Here is a 23863-nt window from a genome sequence, read left to right on the forward strand (position 1 = left end):
CAACAGCAAAGACACTAAACACCAACTAATAATAAGCTCGTTATTAAGACCGTTTCTTCTGTGACAGACAGTACCAGTGCTATGTAAGTTTTAGATTTTTCTCTTGTAATGTCAGCTTTTGCTCTGCCTTCAGTTTATCTCCTCTGTCAACTTTTCTACGTCTTTCTAGATCGTTGTTTATAATCTGCTGGGAGTGGCAGGGAACCACACACACACCACCAAAATTATTACAAGTTTCTAGATAAATAAAAAGTAACCATGCTCCAAATAAGAGGCTAACAAGCTCTTCTGCAGTGGTACAGTACATGTGGTAGTGCTAGAGTCCTTCAACAGTTATTTTTTATGTGCTCTGAGGCCCCTTTCTTAGTTTCTGGCTGTCTTCCAGACAGCTGAAGTTGCCAGATGTCAGATTTCCACATAAGGGTGGTGTCAAAAATATTTCTTTCCCCTAAAACAAACAATATTTTGCAAAATCCTTAACCATCTATATATTATTAAAACAACTCAAGGTTGAGCCAAGGTAGATAGTATTTTCCTTTTCCTTCTACTATCTTTTGTCAAATTTCATCTATCAGACTAAATATATAGCTCATTATCTAAAATATCATGGAGAGAATTAGCATAAGCCCCAGATGGTGACTTAGAGAGCTACCCTGTTCCATGGAGGAGTAACCTTTGGGAGCTGAAAGGGTTAAAGCTTCTCCTCGAGAACCTTCCTGCTCTACCAGAAAATGACTCAGAAGCAGAGGAGGGTCTGGCTCAATAAATACTTGTACTGACTGACCTCCTACCCTATTGGAAGGAGTGCGTAATCACTAAGGAATACACACCCTGGAAGAGTGCTGCAGTCAGAGCCTGGCTAACCTACAGGACTCGTGGGTGAGACCAGAAAGGAGGTCTTTATGTCCTCTGTTTTATGTAGAAGAGCGTGAATTGCATCTGTCTTCTCTGTACACACTATGAAAAGCAACAATTGTTGTTTCTGTCTGGGCCATTTTAGAAGCCAGGACTGGGATTCCCTAGGGTCCAGTAGTTAGGACCAGGCGCTTTCACTGTCGTGGCCTGGGTTTAATCCCTGGTTGGGGAACTAAGATCCTGCTTGCCGTGTAGTATGGCCAAAAATATTTTGAAACTTAATCATAACTAGTTTACACATAAACTGTTTCACCAACTTCAGATGGAAGCAAAAAAGAACTAATAATGCATTGGAAATCAGAATGCAGATGGGCCTGAGAGAAGGCAGAGGAAATAAATGCCTGGATAGCATAATGTCTGGGACATCAGGAAGTTTGCTATGAAAGCGTTTCTTCTCTTGCTGGTGAATGCCTGTCTCTCCACCTTTGCAGAGTCACTCTGCATGTGAGACGCAAAGACCCTTCATTCTTCAAACCCTGATAGGATATAAAACCCTATGAGGGAGGAGATTTTTGCCTGTTTTGTTCACTGGTCTAGAGCAATGCTCAGTAAGTAATTTTTGATAAGCAAATGATTTACTGAACTTCAGGAAAATACAAGGAACTGTTCATATCAAAATCTCTACTTCCACTTATCTGAAACTAAATTAACCATCTCTTCTCCACAAATAGTTTATCTTCCAGCTTGAGTAACAGTGTCATATAAGTCTTTCAGACTTAGAATCTGATGTCAAATGTCGGAATCTGATACTTCTTCATCCTCTATAATCCAGACAGTACACTAACCACAATAGCTACCATTTAAGAATTTATCACATGCCAGACACTGAGCTAGGAGCTTGTACCATCACCACACTGCAAGGTGGAGACCAAGGTGCTCGAGTCAGGGTCCCTGGCTTCAAATCCCAGTGGCACCACTAAACAACATACTTAACTCTCGGACGCAAAGCTAAACCAGAACTCCAGTCTATTTGACTCCAATGCCCATGTACTTTTTACTGTAAATGTTATTAGTTCTCTTACATCTCACTGGTTCTTCCTTCAAAATCACTAAATTTCCATTTTCCTCTCTTTAGTTCTCCAACACTTTATTATGAAATTTTTCAAACAGCCAAGCTGAAAGAAGCCAACACCACCACGCAGAGGCTGTCATTAACATGTTACTGCGGGCACTTTGTCACATATCAAGCTCCCCATTTTTCAATCCTTGTTACGTTTTGATGTATTTCAAATATTTATTTTTCACTTTATCTTTGATGTATTTCAAAATATATTACAGATATTTTCCCCAATACTTTAGCATGTATCTTAAATAAAGTTTATTATTTGTTAATGCATTTTCATTTGGGGAAGTTACATTTTCCTCTCTTTTTAGCTAAAGATACAATTTTTCTCCTCACTGTCAGTGAACCTGGTTAATCTTTTAAACGGTCAATTTTTACACATTACACAGTTGCTTAAGAATTTACAAGATTTTCCTACTCTCTATAATACATTCACATAGTCAACAAATTTTAGTCAAGCCAAATGGAGTCAATCAAATTCCCACGCAGGCTGAAAATCTGGCTCTGCTGGGTAGGCTAATCAGTTGATGACTCTTTAACCCAATATTCCTTAAATATTTATTCTCTAATTCTATTGGTGACTAACAGGAACATTTAAACTCTCCTGTATTGTCCTAAGCAACTCAACTCCTATCCCAAAGTACCTACCCTACACAGGACAAAATAAGACCCTGTAGATAACCCAACCACTATCCAATAAGGAAACAAGCTTCCTTCCAGAGGAAGAGATCAAGAACGCAGACAATTGATTCATAAATGTGCAGTGATTTTTCTTTTTTTTGGTGGAGGGAGCCTGGCAGGCTATAGTCCATAGGGAAGCAAAAAAAGGAAATGGCAACCCACTTCAGTATTCCTGGCCTGAAGAAATCCATGGACCAAGCAGCCTGGGGTTGTAAAGAGTCGCACACGACTGAGTGACTTTCACTAAGGATATTTTAACACTTTCAATGGACTAAAGACCTTGGCAGCAATCTCTCTATCCAGTCTTACTTCTCTGATGTACCAAGGAACATTCAAAGCGTTGTGAGGCGAGCTGTAGTTCCTGCACCCAAGTTCAGTTCAGTTCACTTGCTCAGTTGTGTCCGACTCTTTGCGACCCCATGAATCACAGCACGCCAGGCCTCCCTGGCCATCACCAACTCCTGGAAACTTGGCTTAGTCCCCACCATTTCCCCAAAACATGCTGAGGACACTAATCATATTGTCCCCAAATGCAAGAGCTCTATGGTCACTATAAACCTGGGGAAGGCTATAAGCCATATTGCTCTCTTGGAGGGACATTTTACTATATTAAAGACTGAGTCAATCCAGCCAAGAACTCCTTTTTAATTCAACTTCTCCGGCACAGCACATTTTTTTGGGGGTCAAACTTCATATTTTTTTAACTGTTTCTCACTCCACTTATTCATAAATAGTCCTTGTGCAGTCCTAACCAATCAAAAGGCTCTTGGCTCCCATAAAGCACTTTCTGTCCAAAACTCATCCCTTTGTTTACACGCTGTTTCTTTTATCCATGGCAGGCTCCACTGTCTTTCCACACATTTAAACTGCCTCCAGATGATGCCCTTCTCTCTTGCTCAAGCCCACATCCACTGTTCATGTTTCAGCTCCCTTTTTCTTTTATCACCTTGCAGTTCTGTGAGAGATCAGGCTGGACATGTAAAAGCTGCAGCCATGAGAGTGAATGTATTCAGTATTAATGAAAACACATCCAGAGATAAAAATAACACTTAAAAAAGTGTATCATGCAACCTGTATGGCCATCAAAAGAACAGGTAAACAAAATGCAGCATATACACACAATGGAGTATTATTAAAAAGGGCATTCTGACACATACCACAACGTGGATGAAACTTGAGCATAATGCTAAGTCACAAAAAGACGAATACTGTGTGATTTCACTTATATGATGTATCAACAGTAGTAAAGCTCATAGAAACAGTAAGTAGAAAGGTGGTTACTGGGGGATGAGGGGAAGGAAAATGGGTACAGAGTTTCAGTTTGTGACCATGGAAAGGTTCTGAAGATAGATGATGTTGATGGTGGCACAACAAAATGAATTTAATGCCACAGAACTGTACACTTAAAAACGGCGAAGTGGCAAATTCTGTGTTTTACATACACACACATATATATGTATTTATCATAACAAAGATTTTTAAAAAGCTATGTCATAAGATGGTGACTGCAGCCATGAAATTAAAAGACGCTTACTCCTTGGAAGGAAAGTTATGACCAACCTAGATAGCATATTCAAAAGCAGAGACATTACTTTGCCAACAAAGGTTCGTCTAGTCAAGGCTATGGTTTTTCCTGTGGTCATGTGTGGATTTGAGAGTTGGACTGTGAAGAAGGCTGAGTGCCGAAGAATTGATGCTTTTGAACTGTGGTGTTGGAGAAGACTCTTGAGGGTCCGTTGGACTGCAAGGAGATCCAACCAGTCCATTCTGAAGGAGATCAGCCCTGGGATTTCTTTCGAAGGAATGATGCTAAAACTGAAACTCCAGTACTTTGGCCACCTCATGCAGAGTTGACTCACTAGAAAAGACCCTGATGCTGGGAGGGATTGGGGGCAGGAGGAGAAGGGGACGACAGAGGATGAGATGGCTGGATGGCATCACTGACTCGATGGACGTGAGTCTGAGTGAACTCCGGGAGTTGGTGATGGACAGGGAGGCCTGGCGTGCTGTGATTCATGGGGTCGCAAAGAGTTGGACACAATTGAGCGACTGATCTGATCTGATCTGATGTCATAAGATGTGAGAGAATGTAGAAGAAGGCCTAGTAAACTTCAATAATTGCTGACAAGCAACATATCTACAAGTCTGGACATACTTCATTAAAAGAAAATCTCCTGAGATGACAAACTTTTCCCCTGAAAGAAAGTGAAAGTCGCTCAGTCATGTCTGACTCTTTGCGACCCAATGGACTATACAGTCCATGGAATTCTCCAGGCCAGAATACTGGAGGGGGTAGTCATTCCCTTCTCTAGGGGATCTTCCTAACCCAGGGATAGAACCCCAGTGTCCCATATTGCAGGCGGATTCTTTACCAGCTAAGCCACGAAGGAAGCCCAAGAACACTGGAGTGGGTGGCCTATCCCTTCTACAGTGGATCTTCCTGACTCAGGAATTGAACCAGGGTCTCCTGCATTGCAGGCCGATTCTTAGATATTGATATCAAACCTGGGACAGACTGAGAACACTGAACATTAAAGCCAGGGTTGGGTGTCTTCCATTTCCCCTTCTAGGTCTGTCTGTCCTCCCCTCCTCCACCTTGCTCTATGCTCCATGAGGCTGACCCACAAGAACCGCATCAAGGTGTTCCCTTGCCTCTGGCTTCCAGTTTGGTTCAGCCAATGGGCATCACCAGCAGGAGACCGAAGGCAGAGGGATGGTGAGGTTGGGTGTTTATTCCCATGCATCTTTTCCAGCTGGGCTGTGAATTGGCTTGGCTGTGTCATTCTACTAAAGGCCACAGCTAATATAAGGAAGCTGAAAAAGAAAGAGAGTCAGGTAACGACCCAGTTTCCTGCCCCTTGAGGCCTGGGTGGCTCACTGGCTATCTCTGGGGTACAGTACAATTCTCCAGTATTTTCCCTACATCTGTATGTTCCAAGTGGGACCTCCTCAAATTACCCAATTTGAGTATGCCTTCTAAATTCTGCTGAGCCTCTGACAGATATATGCCCAAAAGGATTCTTCTGAGTTTATGAGAACTATGCATGAAAAAATGGAGAGAGAAAATACAGGAAACCATATAAAGTTAGTTTCCTAAATCTACCATCCTAAATCTAGGTGAAAGATAAAAGAGATAAATTTTGTAAGGCTTAAAATATATTTAGAAAAAGACTAATGCCTGGGTTCCTGTGCACCCAAACTTCAAAAAAAAAAAGCCAAAAAAAAAAAACACCCCACTGTTGACAGAGTTGGTGCATGGGGCCAGACTCCAAATTGCTTTGAAATTCTGAGCAATCTATTTCACAATCCATTGTGTCCTAGAAGAGTAGGACACAACGCGTGAGAGCTGTGAGAAGTACTCTGTTCTTGCAAACAGCACTGACGACACCTTGCATGCTCTTCCCAACACTGCCCAGTGTAGAGCGGAAGTCTAAATCCTGAACTTTCAGAATCAAATTTCTGAAGGGATTTCCTGAACCAGAAGACCGTTTCTCTTCCTTTCCTGTTTGCTCCTACAAAGTGGGTGTGCTGCAGGAGCTCAGGTACATCTTTGCCGACCTGAGAAGAGCTGGGAGAGGGTCCCCTTTGGAGGGACTCTCCAGTATAGGTTCCTGCAAAGGAATATGTTTGCCTGAGCATCTGGAAATTTCCTTATGTCCTGAAACTGAACTCTCCATAAAACGTCAGTTTCAGAGAATGGAAATCTATTTTAAAAATTTCAAATCCAAGCAATGAAAAGTAATCTTTAACCTCAAAAGCAAATGCACAGTTCTCTTATTCTTGGCAATACGGGACTAATAAGAACAGGCTCTTTCTTCTGGACGAAAGGGTAAGAGGTGTCAGAAAATGAAGTTTAAATCTGTTTCAGGAAGGAAATGAGAGAAGCTAGGAAAACATCACTTCCTCCTCTGGTTTATGTCACCAGAGCTCGTTTTGGACAGGTCAGCTGTCACTGCCAGGTGGTTACTCAAATAACCAGCGATAGATGAAGGGGAAAAGTAGAACCCATCTTGAGCATGGTGGCCCCCATGAGGCTGAGCAGCATGGCCTGGGCCAGCTGTCCTCAATCAAGTATCTTCCTCCAACCCACTGTGCTCTCCTGATGGCAGCAGCCCTGATTCAAAACATGCACTTTGCGAAACATGTTATGTAATGTTGGACTGTAAGAAAAAATAAAAAGCCTGCTCTGACGTAGGAGGGATGATCAGAGAAATGAGGGTAGAAAAGGAAAGGAATCTGCTATCATAAACTGTCTTACAGGGTATATTACTTTTTACTTCAAACTTGTCCCAAGTTGGAAGGCAACAACCTCAGCAGATGGAACAGGACACAAATCAGAGTTTTCACCAATCATGGAAGGGCCCTTCAGTCCTCTTCAGGATTTAAACTGAATAGTTCTCATCTCAAACATCTAAATAGTTCTAATTTCTTTTGACAAAAGACAAAATTTAAATTAAGAAAGCTTCAAAGACTTCCCCAGTGGCCTCGTGGTTAAGAATCTGTGCTCCCAATGCAGGCAGCCCAGGTTCAATCCATGGTCGGGGAACGAGATCCCACATGCTGCAACTCGGACCCAGTTCAGTTCAGTTGCTCAGTCGTGTCCGACTCTTTGCGACCCCATGGACTGCAGCACGCCAGGCCTCCCTGTCTATCACCAGCTCCCGGGGTTCACCCAAACTCATGTCCATTGAGTCGGTGATGCCATCCAACCATCTCATCCTCTGTCATCCCCTTCTCCTGCCCTCTATCTTTCCCAGCATCACGGTCTTTTCAAATGAATCAGTTCTTTGCATCAGGTGGCCAAAGTATTGGAGTTTCAGCTTCAACATCAGTCTTTCCAATGAACACTCAGGCCTGATCTCCTTTAGGATGGACTGGTTGGATCTCCTTGGAGTCCAAGGGACTCACAAGAGTATTCTCCAACACCACAGTTCAAAAGCATCAATTCTTCAGTGCTCGGCTTTCTTTATAGTACAACTCTCACATCCATACATGACTACTGGAAAAACCATAGCCTTGACTAGACAGACCTTTGTTGGCAAAGTAATGTCTGCTTTTTAATATGCTGTCTAGGTTGGACCCAGTGCAGCCAAACAAATAAATAATAAGTAATAATAATAATAAAAAGAATCCGCCTTGCAATGCAGGAAACACTGGTTTGATTCAATCTCTGGTCTGGGAAGATCCCACATGCCACAAGGCAACTAAGCCCATGTGCCACAACTACTGAGCCCCTGCTCTGGAGCCCTCAAATTGCAACTACTGAGCCTACATGCCACAGTTACTGAAGCCCAGATGCCTAGGGCCCATGCTCCACCACAAAGAGTAGCCTCCAGCTCACTACAGGCTTCCTTGATAGGTCAGTTGGTAAAGAATCCACCTGCAATGCAGGAGACACCAGTTCGATCACTTTCACTGGAAGTAGAGAAAAGCCCTCTGGCAGCAATGAAGACCCAGCACAACCAAAACAAAATTAAGTAAATTAAAATAAATAAAGAAAGCTTCAGGACTGACTCTTATCGGACACCCATTTCAACTGACTTAAAGGATTCCACATTCCACCCCACATTAAGCTGATATTTTCCTTCCTTTTTAGTTATTTTTAAAATTGCTTATATATCTCTACATCAAATTTGTCTTTCGACAAACCACACTGGTGGAGGAAGGTCCCAAGATTAATATTTTAGAACTACCAAATTTGAGGACATTTACATTAAAGACATTTTTCAAATGGGTCAACCTAACAATTCCTTAAGTACTCACTCAGATTTTCATTTCTTAAATCCTGTATGAATCTCAATTATGAAATTTAAGAATCACTGACTCATAAGTATATACACTGGACATGTCTGAGCTAAGCAGCCTAGTGATACATTAAAATTAACAGCTCCAACATGCTGTCTATACAATAAATACCCAGATAACACAACCCACAGCGGCTGTAGAGTACAGATTAATTTGAAACTATAAAGTGAAACTTCAGGGTGAAGCTGCAGCTAACAAGGAGCAAAACAAACTTGTGATAACAGGCAGTTTTTAGGACAGTTTCCAGGAGATGTCTAGAAAATTTATTAACCTAAGCTATGAGGATAAATAGCACAGAGATCTGCAAGGTAAGCATCTTTTTTCCTTTCCTTATCTCTTTCAAGCATAGGCTTGTTTTTTGGCTAAAGAAGATTTAAAAGAAAAGGCACTTCTCTGCCCTTCAGATATTCAGAGTATAAAATATTCTTGATTTTTGGAAGAAAGAATCAGGAAAGGAATCTAGAAAACTAAAGATTCTGAGGAAGAAAACTAAGGAGGAAAGAAATTATGCAGTTGGAGTTAAAAATAACCAAGACCACTCTCAGGGTAAGAGATTTTTAGGTCATTCTACACAGTGCCAGCATCCAAGGACCATGGGAAAGAGGGACCGGCAGTTTTATATGTTGTGCTGTTTACTCTCTAAGTCATGTCCAACTCCTTTGAGATCCCGTGGACTGTAGCCCACCAGGCTCCTCTGTCCATGGGATTTCCCAGGCAAGAATACTGGAGTGGGTTGCCATTTCCTTCTCCAGGGGATATTCCCGATCCAGGAATCAAACCCATGTCTCCTGCATTGGCAGAAAGGTTCTTTACCACTGAGCTACCAGGAAAACCCCTCTACTCTCTTTTCCTATGAGTCCAGCATTTTTCTTTGTTTTAAGATTCCATGTACAAGTGAGATCACAGTTATTTGTCTTTCTCTGAATTTCTAAAGTGCATCTCTTTCAGACAGTTGCTATATACATTTAAAGTAATTATTGATACTGCATTTGTTTCTATTTGCCCTATTTTTTTGTTCCTTAAAGCAAAGAACTAAAGAGCCTCTTGATGAAAGTGAAAGATGAGACTGAAAAAGCTGGCTTAAAACTCAACGTTCAGAAAACTAAGATCATGGCATCCAGTCCCATCACTTTACGGCAAATAGATGGGGAAACAATGGAAACAGTGAGAGACTTTATTTTCTTGGGCTCCAAAATCACTGCAGATGGTGACGGTAGCCATGAAATTAAAAGATGCTTGCTCCTTGGAAGAAAATCTATGACCAACCTAGACAGCATATTAAAAAGCAGAAACATTAATTACTTTGCCAACAAAGGTCTGTCTAGTAAAAGCTATGATTTTCCAGTAGCCATGTATGGATGTGAGAGTTGGACTATAAAGAAAGCTGAGCACCAAAGAATTGATGCTTTTGAACTGTGGTGCTGGAGAAGACTCTTGAGAGTCCCTTGGACTACAAGGAGACCCAACCAGTCCATCCTAAAGGAATTAGTCCTGAATATTCATTGGAAGGGCTGATGCTGAAGCTGAAACTCCAGTACTTTGGCCACCTGATGCGAAGAATCGACTCACTGGAAAAGACCCTGATCCTGGGCAAGATTGAAGGCGGGAGGAGAAGGGGACAACAGAGAATGAGATGGTTGGATGGCATCACCGATGCAATGGACAAGAGTTTGAGTAAACTCCGGGAGTTGGTGATGGCAGGGAAGCCTAGCATGCTGAATTCCATGGAGTAGCAGAGTCAGACACAACTGAGCAACTGAACTGAACTGCTCTACAATAAAGAGTAGTTCCACTTGCTGCAACAAGAGAAAGCCTGCCCAAAGCAACAAAAACCCAGTGCAGCCAAAAATAAAGACAAATTTAAAAAGGAAAAAACTTTCCACAGTATTCAGTTCAGTTCAGTCGCTCAGTCATGTCCGACTCTCTGCGACCCCATGACCAGAGCACTCCAGGTCTCCCTGTCTATCACCAACTGCCGGTTTACCCAGACTCATGTCCATTGAGTCGGTGATGCCATCCAACCATCTCATCCTCTGTTATCCCCTTCTCCTCCTGCCCTCAATCTTTCCCAGCATCAGGGTCTTTTCAAATAAGTCAGCTCTTCGCATCAGGAGGCCAAAGTACTGGAGTTTCAGCTTCAACATCAGCCCTTCCAATGAACACCCAGGACTGATCTCCTTTAGGATGGATTGGCTGGATCTCCTTGCAGTCCAAGGGACTCTCAATAGTCTTCTCCAACACCACAGTTCAAAAGCATCAATTCTTCCGCACTCAGCTTTCTTGATAGTCCAACTCTCACATCCATACATGACCACAGGAAAAACCATAGCCTTGACTAGACGGACCTTTGTTGGCAAAGTAATAACTCTGCTTTTTGATATACTATCTAGGTTGGTCATAACTTTCCTTCCAAGGAGTAAGCGTCTTTTAATTCCATGGCTGCAATCACCATCTGCAGTGATTTTGAACCCAAAAAAATCAAGTCTGACACTGTTTCCACTGTTTCCCCATCTATTTCCCATGAAGTGACAGGACCAGATGCCATGATCTTCGTTTTCTGAATGTTGAGCTTTAAGCCAACTTTTTCACTCTCCTCTTTCACTTTCATCAAGAGGCTTTTGAGTTCCTCTTCACTTTCTGCCATAAGGGTGGTGTCATCTGCATATCTTAGGTTATTGATATTTCTCCTGGCAATCTTGATTCCAGCTTCTGCTTCTTCCAGCCCAGCATTTCTCATGATGTACTCTGCATAGAAGTTAAATAAGCAGTGTGACAATATACAGCCTTGATGTACTCCTTTTCCTATTTGGAACCAGTCTATTTTTCCATGTCCAGTTCTAACTGTTGCTTCCTGACCTGCATACAGGTTTCTCATGAGGCAGGTCAGGTGGTCTGGTATTCCCATCTCTTTCAGAATTTTCCACAGTTTCTTGTGATCCACACAGTCAAAGGCTTTGGCATAGTCAATAAAGCAGAAATAGATGTTTTTCTGGAACTCTCTTGCTTTTTCAATGATCCATCGGATGTTGGCAATTTGATCTCTGGTTCCTTTGCCTTTTGTAAAACCAGCTTGAACATCTGAAAGTTCACAGTTCACATACTGCTAAAGCCTGGCTTGGATAATTTTGAGCTTTACTTCCACAGTCTACTTAGATTTAATATTATACCATTCTACATACATTCCCTGATGGCTCAGAGGGTAAAGCATCTGCCTGCAATGCGGGAGACCTGGGTTCGATCCCTGGGTCAGGAAGATCCCCTGGAGAAGAAAATGGCAACCCACTCCGGTACTCTTGCCTGGAAAATCCCACGGATGGAGGAACCTGGTAGCCACTGTCCATAGTGTCTCAGGAGTCGGACACAACTGAGCAACTTCACTCACTCACATACAATATATGAACTACATAATGGAGTAATTCCATTTACCACACCATCCTGTCCTTTGTGTTACTGCTGCCACATACATTATTTCTACTTTGTGTTACTGTTGCCATAGATATTTGTGGTAGCTTTAAAGTAGATTTCAAAATTTTTTGATACTGCTCCCTATTTCCTCTCCTCCTGAGTGTGGGCCATACTAGTGACTCATTTCTAACCCACAGAATACAGTGGTAGTGACAGTGTGTGATTCCCAAGACTAGACTGTGAGGACACTCAGGCAGTCTTATGGAGAAGCCCACACAGTGAAAAACTGGGGCCTCCTGCCAGCAAGCATGTGAGCAAGCATCATGGAAGGAGATTACAGAGTCCCAGCGAGGCCTTCAGATGAATGCAGCCCCCAGCAACATCTTGATGGCAACTCATGACACATTCTGAGCAAGAAACACCCAGCTAAGCCACTCCTGAATTCCCAACCCACAGAAACTGTAAGGTAATAAGTATTTATAGTGTTTTAAGCCACTAATTTCTGAGAAAATTTGTTACACAATGATAGATAATTAATGTAGTATATTATAAACCCCAAAATACAATGCCATTTTTGTTATAAACAATGAGCTGTCCTTAAAGAAAAGGTCTTTCATTTTTGCCTGTACAATTACCACTTCTTCTGTTCTTCATCCCTTTCCACAGATCTGAGTTTCCTTCCAATATCATTTCCTCTCAGCCTAAAGAATATCTTTTAGCATTTCTTGCAGTATAAGTCTGTTAACAACAAGTTTGCTCAACTTTAGTTTATCTGAAAGCATTTTAATTGTATTCTCATTTTGGAAAGTTTTTTTGGTTAGTACAGTATTTTGATTGGTGGTTTTATTTTTCTTCTTTCAAATTTTAGAGATGTTGTTCCATTATCTTCTGCCTATTTCAGATAAGTCAGCTGTTATTCTTATCTTCATTCCCCTGTAATACCTTTTTTCTCTACTCTTAAGAGTTTTCTCTTTGTCTTGAGTTTTCAGTAATCTGACAACAAAGTGTTGAGGTGTATAGTCTTATTTACCCAGTTTGAGGTTCATTGAGATTTTTGAATATATAAGCTGATGTTTTTGATTAAATCTGGGGAAACTTTGGTCATTATTTCTTCATCTTTCTTCCTCTCTTTATGAGATTCCAATTAGACATATATTAAACTACTTGATATTAACTCACTGTCACTACAGTTCTGTTCTCTCCTGTCCCCAATCTTTTTTCCCTCTGCCTTTCAGCTTGGATAACTTCTATTTATCTGCCTTATAGTTCATTGGCCCCTTTCTTCTGCAGCACTGCTCTTGCTCTCTTAAGTCCATCCAGTTAATCTTTATTTCAGCAACCACACTTTGAAGGTCCCTATCTATTCATTATGTTCTATTTACATTAGCTGCTCTAAATTCCTCATGTGCTAAATCTATCATTTCAGTCATCACACAATGGGTTACATCTTTCCCTCTGGGGTCTCAGATGAATGTCTTAAGTGCTCATCAAGGTCTCTCAACTCTGGTTCGACTAGAAATCCAGTATTTCTGAGCAACATGCACCCTCAGGTATCTCTGCTCAGCTCTTAGCCCCACAGAAGCCACTGCATCAGGCCTCACTGAGGCTTGCCCTGGGCCAAAGACCTGAGATAAATCCCCAAGAAGATTCCTGCTCCTATATCCATTTGCTGCTGTCTCTACTCCTTTACTCGGACCTACAAATCTCAGCCCTCTTAGGGCTATTAAAAAATCGATGGTTGCTGTAATAAGCCATTGAGATTTTGAAGTTATCTGTTGCACAGTCAAAAAAAAAAAAAGACAAAATGTGATGTTAGTTTTTTTGACTGGATCAGCTGAGCACGTCCCTCTTCCATCAAACATACATAACTCTTATTTTCTAAATAAACTATTATCTTCTAAGATCCAGCTCATGGTACCTCCTCTATGAAGTCTACAGAATTAGTCCTTATCCACTACACGCTCTATAGGGCAGGGGTCCTTTTTGTCTGTTTTATGCATTGATGTATATTGAGCATCTAGAGCACTGCTTGGTACATAGCAGGCCCTCCATAAATAGTTGCAGAATGGATAACTTAACACACTGAACTAATTGAAGTTATATATCAAAATGTATATTCACATTCCCAATGATCATGTTCCTCTTTCACACAGAGCTTACAGGATCTCACAGGACTCACTCCCACATTAGAAAGGTTGGGCTTTGATTTTAGGTACTTGGGAGCACCTGAAATGTTTGAATAAGCAAGTATAATGGTTAGAATTAGAACAGGTTTTAAGTATTTGAGCACTCCCAAACACAAATGTGTGTATTTTTTTTTCCCAGATAAAGACAAAAAGGTATTCCAAGGCAAATCATCCAGGTCATTTATCTTCATATCATTTTTAAAAAACAGGTTTATTGAGTTGCAACTCACATACTATAGAATTAATCCAAAGTGTACAATACAATGGGTTTAGTCAATTTCCAGAGTTGTGCAACCTGGACCACTATCCATTTTAAAACATTTTCATCATCTCAAAAATAAACTCCATACCCATTAGCAGTCACTTTCCATTTGTCTCCAAAAATCTCCCCATCCATCCCAGCCCCAGACAACCAGTAATCTACTTTCTAGACAGAAAGATTTGCCTTTTCTAGGCATCTCATACAAATGGAGTCATACAATAGGTGGTCTTGTGTGACAGGCTTCTTTCACTTAGCATGGTTCAAGGTCTTTATATAATTTTCAAATATAAACATGAACTTTAAACAATAATTAAGAGCACAGATCACAAAGCCAGACTATCTGGATTTACCTCCTAGCTCCACCCCATGTTCAGGTTACGTGATTTGAGGCAAGTTACTCAACTTCTCCGTGCTTTAATTTCCTCACCTAGAAAATGGGTTCAGTAATAGAACCTGCTTCATAGAAATTTAAATGAGTTAATGTAAATGCAGCACTTAGAAGAGTACCTTACACGCAGTAAGCACTATACAGGGCTCAGCTGCTATTATGACTGTTGCTGCTGCCGTGCTCTCATCATCTGCATTAGAGCAAGACTATGGGCAGATATTCTCAAAAACCTTGTCATAGCTTTAGGATGGTTTTTTTTGGCATTTAATGGGTTTTAAAACGAGTGTCTCAGGAGAAAGAAGTGGGGAATGACTGACTGCTAAAGAACACAAGGTTTCTTTCCAGTGTGAGGAAATGTTCTGGAACTAGACAGTGGTGAAGGTTGCACATATGTGTAAAACACCCAAAAAAACCCCACTCAATCGTATACTTTAAAAGGGGGGATTTCATGGTTTGTGAATTATGTCTCAATTTTAAAAACTGAGTGTATCTCTTGTTTTAGAAACTGCCATATTTCAGGCTAAAAATAGTGAAGGCATACATGGATATCTTGCCTTGAAAAAAGTCAGAAATTTAAATAGCTTCCCTATTTATGCTCCACTTTGGCCACCTCATGTGAAGAGTTGACTCATTGGAAAAGACCCTGATGCTGGGAGGGATTGGGGGCAAGAGGAGAAGGGGACGACAGAGGATGAGATGGCTGGATGGCATCACTGACTCGATGGACGTGAGTTTGAATGAACTCCGGGAGTTGGTGATGGACAGGGAGGCCTGGCGTGCTGCTATTCATGGGGTCACAAAGAATCGGACACGACTGAGCTGATCTGATTGTCCTTCAAGTTTTTCCTGTATTTTATGTACTAAAAATGTATTTATGTTTTATTCCCACTATTAGCTGCAGATGGAGGGTAGGTAATACAGTATTTGATTATGTGAACTTTCTAGGGCATGGCTACATAAAGGAATAAATTTAAAAAGAGAAATCATTTCCACTTCTAAATTATATTAAGTAATAAATATATTCATAATAGCTAAGAGCTCAGATTTAAGTCAGAGAATTAGTTTCAGTTTTTGGTTCTGCATTTGCTATGTGACCTTGGGCAAGTTACTTAAACCACTCTGAACTTTTGTTTCCTCATCTGTAAACTGAAGATAACAATAGTAATTTATTTTATGGTGTGTTATGAGGATTAAGTTTGATCATGTAGGGAGCTTCCCTGGTGGATCAGTGATTAAGAATTCACCTGCTAATGCAGGGGACAAGGGTTCGATCCCTGGTTCAGGAAAATCCCACAACCCACAGGGCAAACTAAGCCCATGTACCACAACTACTGAGCCTAGGTGCTCTAGATCTGATGCTCTGCAAGGAGAAGCCACCACAGAGAGAAGCAGGCATACCCCACTCACTGCAACTAGAGGCAGCCCTTGCACAGCAAGAGAGACCCAGTACAGCCAAAGACAGATAAATACGTTTGATCATGTTGGTAAAACATTTAATACATTTCCTGGTAAATAGTAAACCCTTGCACATTTTGTAAATGTCAGCTATGAGGATGGTGATGATGATAATGAAGTGAGAGGAGAAATGTTATCATCGCTCATACTGATGATAACAATAATAAAGATGAGGCAGCAACTTTTGGGTGGGGTCAACTGCTCAAAATTGCTCGTCTCTTTGAAAGGAAGGGGCAGTAATGTGACTCTTTGTGGTTACTGGTCACAAGGACAAAGCAATTGACATCCCCCTCTACCCTAAACTCTAAATGAACTACATAGTTCTACATCCCACAAAGATCTGGCAGCAGTTTTACTTAAGAGATCCTTGCCTATGGGTCTAAGAAAACCTTGCCAAATGCCTTCCAGGGATAGAAGAGGAATATGAAATTAATTAAATATCCTATGGAACTTACACCATCAGCACTTCCTTGTTCTCAAGCCTTTCAACTTAGGCTAGGACTATACTACTGACTTTCCTGCGTTTCTCCCTGGCTGACAGCAGATCTGGAACTTCTCAGCCTCCATAATCCTGTGAGCCAGTTCCCCAAACTAATCTTTTAATACATGTAAAAAAAAAAAAAAAAAACTAATGTCCTAAAAAAAACCTTCTAAAAAAGTATCCTCCATTTTCAGGAAAAACATTAACACTATTGTCAAGTCCTTCAAACTCATATACCTCTTAAAAATTGTTCTTTGACTTGACATTTTTCAGTTTGAGATTGCCCCTGCCCTACTTTTCTTTTTTCTCCCATCATCTCTTCTTTGGGACTATGGCAATAGCTTCCTAAATGGTTACCCACCAGTCTTATGTCCCTCTGTTCTATCTTCTACACTGCACTAGGATTATCTTTTTTAAATACAAACTCTCATAATTCTCTACGGCTTGAAGTTCAAAAGAGTTTCTCATCCATCACTGATAAGAAGTATCTGAAACTCCTTTGTAAATCGTACAGAGCTCATCGTGATCTGGTTCCCACACATACGTTTGGCCTCATTTCTGGACACCCTCCACCCACCACACTCCCCAAACTCTGGCCTCATCAAAACACTGGCACTTCACTGCGAGGAACTACGTTGTAACACATTATTACAACACACCTACACACTGCTCTTCTATCATATTATCGCCTGTGTATGCTGTTGCTACCTGTGACCATGGGAAATAGGAAGTGTTTATTTTTGTTAAACTGATCACTGCAAGGAAGAACAATCCATAACTAGCAAACCACCTCTGGTTGACACTTCTGTTGTGAATAATAATTATACTTCAGTTTTTAAGCATTTAGAGTCACCAGAAGAGAATATTGACCAAGTCTGACTCCTGATTCCATTCTTATATGGAATATAAGAATAAAGTTTTAATATACTGGTAAAATTCAACACAAAGATTTCCAGTAACTTACTGTTATCAATGCCTTTAATTAAAGCAAACCTCTTAAGATAGCAAGTTAAGTTCATAATGAAAGTGTAAGCAGTACTGTAACAAACGCATTAAATGTCCTTATTCTATGTTAGATTTTTAGTCTTGGTTTTATTAATTGTTGGGCTTTAAAACTACATGAAAATATTGACATTGAGATACTTTTTTTTTAACAGTCATCAAGCCACTAAATATTGATGAAAGTGAAAGTGTTAGTCGCTCAGCTGTCTGACTCATTGACCCCACGAACTGCAGCCCGCCAGGCTCCTCTGTCCATGGGATTTTCCTGGCAAGAATTACTGGAGTGGGTTGCCATCCCCTTCTCCTGGGGATCTTCCCGACCCAGGGATCAAACCCAAGTCTCCTACGTTGCAGGCAGATTCTTTACCATCTGAACCACCAGATAAATAAAGCCAAATATTGCCTCACACTTCAACAATTTTATTTCTTTTTAATATTGACTAATTACCATGTAGAACTATAACAGTTGACTAGTGGGTCAAGGCAACAAGACTAAAATAAAAATAAAACAAAATTGGACTTCTTCATGTCTACGGCGGTCCAAATGTTATTATAATTGTTGAACAACATCTAGACAGTGGCAGCATAAAGAACAGATAATAAACACTATAGGTGTGAAGACCATACACATTAGTATTATGCTCTACAGTCTGGCTAGCGGCTCAGGAATAAAACACAAGACCCCAACAGGCACTAACAAAGGTCTGATTTTAATGTAAGCTCATTCTCCTCTTAACTGACCCTTCAGGGATTCTGTTTCCTGATAAGCAGATCTGAACTATAAGACAATAATATCCCAAGGAAGTTCTGGCACTGAGCCCCAGAAATCCTTAAAGCAACAGACATGGTCTGAAAGAAGAAAACCAGACCACTCACTCACTTCTCCCTTCCCTTCTTTGACTCTAGGGACCATGAAAATTCCTTGGCAAAGAGAAGCTATAAAATTCCTTCTGAGGCAAAATGTTTTTAAATAGAGATATCTGCTGCTGATTATGTCATTCCCTATCACCTGGAACATTTTGGAAGACTCCTCGGAAACGACCTCTGGACCAGATCAACCTGTATGTGGGTCAGTGAACCCTTTCTATTTATGGAGACTGAATAACTTGGGACCTCCAAGAGTGACTGACAGATTAAAAGTGTAAATCAACTTGCAATCGGGCAATAAGGTTGCATCATAGCCATTCAAAAAAACCCAGAATGTGGGAAACTATATGACAAAACTCTTCAACAAAATAAACTGTAATCAAAACTTAAAATGAAAATGAAAGGAAAGGGAACTTATCAATTAAAAACTACTTAAGAAACATATTAGCTGAATGCAATGGGTGTCATTTCTTGGATTCCAATTCAAACAAATCAACTGTTTAAGAAACTGAGACAAATGGAAGAAATGCTGAACACTGACTGGCTTCCAGAGCAATGACTGGGGCTTCTTCTTAGGTGACAGGATGGTACTGCTGTCACATGTAAATAAAATGCAGTTCTTTTATTCTTCCTTCTGAGTCACTAGAACCAGAGTCTTAAAAAGGGCAAAGGGAGATGGAACACAAACCAACTCAGCTTTCTACGTCTTAAATTGAGTGTTGGACACATGGGACATTTGTTGTATTGTTCTTTATTCATTTTTTGCAAATCTCAAATATTACTAATTATTAGGAAATTATTATTTTTAGGAAAAGGTCAAAAAGGCAGAGAACGCAAGCCAGATGGGTAGTTTCAGAGCCTCTCCCTTTCTGAGGTGCCGTTCGTTTCTGTCTGCAGAGTCAACACAGGATCTGGGAGGAAACTCCCCAGCCAGTCCCCGCTACAGACTCCTCCCAGTCCCCCTACACCTCACTCCAGTGAGTAGTGCGGTGACCGTGAAAAAAGGACAATCATCACTAACCATGTGACTGTGAAAGTCATTCCTGGTCTTCAGGCAGCCACTTACCTGAGACCTGCTATGGCATGCTGGTTGAGAGAGTGGGTGCTGGAGAAAAAGAGGCGTTTGATTTCCTATTCTATCACTTAACAGCATTAAAAACTCTAGGGCAAGTTTCCTAACCAACTTGTACCTGAGTTTCTCCAAATGCAAAATGAGGATTACAACAGCACCTTCCTTATAAAATTGTTCTGAAGATTAAATAAGAATGCAGTTAGGATTATGACTGGCTAAAATATTAGCCGCTGTTAGTATATTATTATTGTTGTTTTAAATTCCTTTCCCTTCATTTGAATTCAGACTGCTAGTGAACCCCAAGACACATTCATAATTATAATAATATACTTATTGCTATCATCATTGCTATAGGAAAGAGAGAGAGATCTGACTGAAGGAGAAATAGGGACGTGGAATTAGAATATACATGGACAGTTTGGATCAGATTTGAGGGCCAGGTAATGTGTCAAGCCTCGAGAATGTCTTGCCTGGAGAATCCCAGGAACAGGGGAGCCTGTTGGGCTGCCGTCTATGGGGTTGCACAGAGTTGGACACGACTGAAGCGACTTAGCAGCAGCAGCAATGTGTCAAGCAGTAGAATAATAGTAGGTAAAAATAATGGTTAAGTGGTATTTTTCAGGACCTTGACTCAGACAATGGTCTATACAAGACAGATGGGTCTACAGCCTTGGCCTCCAGGACAGCATTATGGTGTATTTGTGTCAAACCCGCCCCCCTCTTTTTTCCTCTTAGCACCCTACAGAGTGCTATTTAATATGATTGAGCCTTGCTTTATAATAAAGTGACCAGGTGTATGCAGCATGACTGTTCATCATAACAATCCTGAACCAGATCCAGAAACAACAGAGATGCCAAAAGGTTTCTGCATGGCTGGGGATAAGAGGAAGAATAAACTAGAAAGGGGGAGGGCATGGGGTGTGACACTGGGCATTCAGTGCCACTCGGCACATCCACTGCAACTTTTTTTGCTGATGGGGCAGATCATTTGTCCTAAGAGAATCAATCACCTCATGAAAACAACGTAGAGTGTGTGCTGGGCCCGGAACCTATGAGCCCACGTCAGCACTGACTATTCTCTCTGCAGCCCTACTCCCGCCATGTGCTTGTCAGCAACACAGACACACTCCACTTTGAAAAACCACAGAGTGGCTAAAACAGATGTAGAGAAATTAACTCTGTGGCTAGGTTGATAGAAACCCTTAAAAGGTCAAGCAGGAAACGGGGACTCTACTAGTTTATCGAACCCAGGAGGCTAAGAAAATTGTCTTCCCTTACCTCTCCCTTAAGACTTTCCCTCGCTGTAACACACAGCTGCCTCCTTACAGATTGACTCATTTTATGGGTTCCATCTGTTGAGGGCATGCTATGCACCAGGCAAGGCTCAAAGGTGCTTGGGATTTATCAGTGAACAAAACAGGTTCCTGTCCTTGAAGAACTTCCTCCTGGAGGGATGGGGAAGGCAGACAACAAGATCTGAGGAAGTGACAGGTATCTCAGCAAAATGAAAAAGAGCAGGGTGAAGGAATGAGGAGTGAGGAGGGGAGGGCATTGGATGTTGAATCTATCAGCTGATAAGAATGTTAAAAATTCTGTCACTTTCAGCAATTTAGTACCACACTCCCTCACCTCACACTAGCAGAAGGTGACTGGGGAAACAAGACAATATTTTGGGCTTATTTCAGAGTCAAAAGAAAGTAAATTACAACTATTTCCTCCATACTTTTTATTTTCTGAAAGATGAATGCAAATGTGTTCTAAACAAGGAAGGTACTAACTGAACTGAAGCAGAGTGACATCAAATAGATTCCTCCTCTCCTTCAAGCTAGTCTTCCGTCTGCTGGCAGATGGACTCTGACTTCTCCATGCTCTGGTAATGAGGCCAGGCTGTCTGTGCACTCAGACACAGCCTGTTAGAAATGTCCAAGTCATCAGCAAGCTATAACCCTGCCTCTATAAACTAATCATATCTTTCTTACAGCTTTTTTTTTTCCCAGAAGATCAATCAAAGCAAGACAAACAAGAGCTAATGGCCTAAACCTGAAAAAGGAGGGGTGATGCAAAATTATATAGCCCAACGTTAGGTGAATTCTCCTCCTCCAAAAAGTAAGCCCCCCATACCTACTCCCCAAAGAAGACCAGAGAGAGAAACAGTTTAACAGGGATTTATTCTAAAAGGCAGGATCAAAGATTTCCTTTTCTATTTGCAAATTTTCTACAATTAAGAGGCATAATTTTTATAATTAAGAAAAAACAGCTAGCTTAAAAAAAAAACAATCATGTACCAAAAGAGATGGCCCTGAGAATCTACTGCCCAACACTCTAGCAGTTATGGCTGCTAAAGAGCTACTTGCTGAACCATCTCAATATTCTGTGAGATATACTTAGGTGAGATTTATGCCCAGAGCAGAGACTGATCCACAGAGCAAGGAAACTATAATTTTACATATCTTATATTTACAATCATGCTGACGACTTCAGTTATGCTGAATATGGCGCTCTCATCCCTCACACCAGCTTTTTAAATTCTCAGTCTTAAAGCAGGAGGAAAATGATGACATAACAGTGAAATAAGCTTATATTGGAATTGTGATATGTTTACCATAAATTTATATATGCAGTGTCAGAAATACTTTTATTAATCTTCTTATACTTGAAGCTAAAGCTCAGCTTAGATTTTGGTTTGCAGCCTCCTGATGCTATCTTATTTCTTTAGAGACAAATCCTGAAAAAGTATTTGACAAGGCTTAATACCCATTTATGATGAAAATGCTCAGTAAACCAGGAGTACCTAAAGGAGAATACCTTAACCTGACAAAAGTGTGAGTCGCTCAGTCGTGTCCAACTCTTTGTGGCCCCATGGACTGCAGCCCGCCAGGCTCCTCTGTCCACGGAATTCTCCAGGCAAGAATACTGGAGTGGGTTGCCATTCCCTTCTCCAGGGTAACCTGATGAAGGTACACCTAAAACCTAAAACAAACATTATATGAAATGGGGAAACTTTAGATTAATTCTCCTTAAGAGTGAGGATAAGACAAAGATGTTCACTAACATAGCAACATTTTTGACATAGTTCTGGAAGTTCTGGTCAAGGCTGTAAAGGAAAGATAAACAAGAAATACAAGGATGGGAAACAACAAAACTATCAGTATTTTCAAAGGACATGATTCTGGGGGGAAAGAAACAACAGAAAACAGCAGACTATTTGAATAAGACAGTGAAGCCAGGCTGCAAAATACAAGATTAACTTACAATAATCAATACCATTTCTCTTAAACTACCAATAGCCAACAGTAATAGAAGCACACATGATTCACAATAGTAACAAAACTATTATTCAGTATTCAGAAATTAATTTAGCCAAGAATATCCTCTTAGACCTTTATGGAGAAAACTTTAAAGTTCTAATAAGGGACTTAAAGATGAGCTGATGAAGTATTTAGGCGTAAAGGGTCATGATGTCTGCAACTAATAACTCAAATGGGTAAGAACAAATGGCAGAGAAATGTAGACAGGGAGTAATAAAGCAAATACAGCAATATGAATCTAGATAAGGAACATACAGGAGCTCTTTGTACTAATCTTAGAATTCCTCTGTTAGTTTTAAATCATTTCCAAGTAAAACAAAAATTCTGGGAAAAAAAGTGAGCTGAATAAATGAAGAGACACATGACATACTTCTGAATGAAATAAGCTAATATCAAAACGATGTTAAGCCTCTCTCAAATAATTTATAAACTCAAGCCCAATAAAAATTTCTCCAAAAATTTGAGGAACTTGATAAACATACTGCAAACGGTATATGGAAAAATAATGACCCCAGAGTAGCTAAATAAATTTAAAAATTAAAGAGATGGGATACTTGCTGTGCCAGTCATGAGGATGTATTGCCAAATCACTGTAATAAAATTAGAGCAATAGAAAACAGAGCAAGAACTGACAAACTAATGGAACAAAAAAGAGGCTTAGAGATAGACTAGTGTATCCATGGAAACCATATAGGAGAAAGAGGGTATCACAATGTAATGAAGAAATGATGGGTTTTTTGGATATGTTACTGGAAAAAACTGGCTCATTAAATGGAGAATAATAGGGCTGGATCCCTATCTAACTCATGTGTAATGTGGACTCTAGACAAATTAAAGGAATAGCAATAACTTGGGGACTGGCAGGGCCTTCTTAAAACTCTAAAAGCATAAGATATAAGCCAAAGAATTTACTTATTTCATTATATTAAAATTAAGAATTTTTATTAAAAAAAGAATTTTTATTGATTCAAGT

The 23863-nt window shown here is 40.5% G+C and overlaps 1 protein-coding gene across 2 annotated transcripts in view; it reads right to left on the reverse strand.

The window, feature by feature from the left end:
- The window catches only part of DNMBP (dynamin binding protein), a 118798-nt gene that overhangs the window by 90126 nt on the left and 4809 nt on the right, over window positions 1–23863 (reverse strand). Inside the window, exon 1 of one of the 2 annotated variants that reach the window (XM_055560983.1) lies at window positions 20861–20882. The exons of the other annotated variant lie outside the window; for it this stretch is intronic. The gene's annotated coding sequence lies outside the window, so the exon portion shown is untranslated. Of the gene's footprint in view, window positions 1–20860; window positions 20883–23863 lie in introns of those variants that run through there. 2 annotated transcript variants of the gene reach the window in all.

Source organism: Bubalus kerabau, chromosome 22 (assembly GCF_029407905.1).
Source record: "Bubalus kerabau isolate K-KA32 ecotype Philippines breed swamp buffalo chromosome 22, PCC_UOA_SB_1v2, whole genome shotgun sequence".
NCBI classification, from domain to species: domain Eukaryota; kingdom Metazoa; phylum Chordata; class Mammalia; order Artiodactyla; family Bovidae; genus Bubalus; species Bubalus kerabau.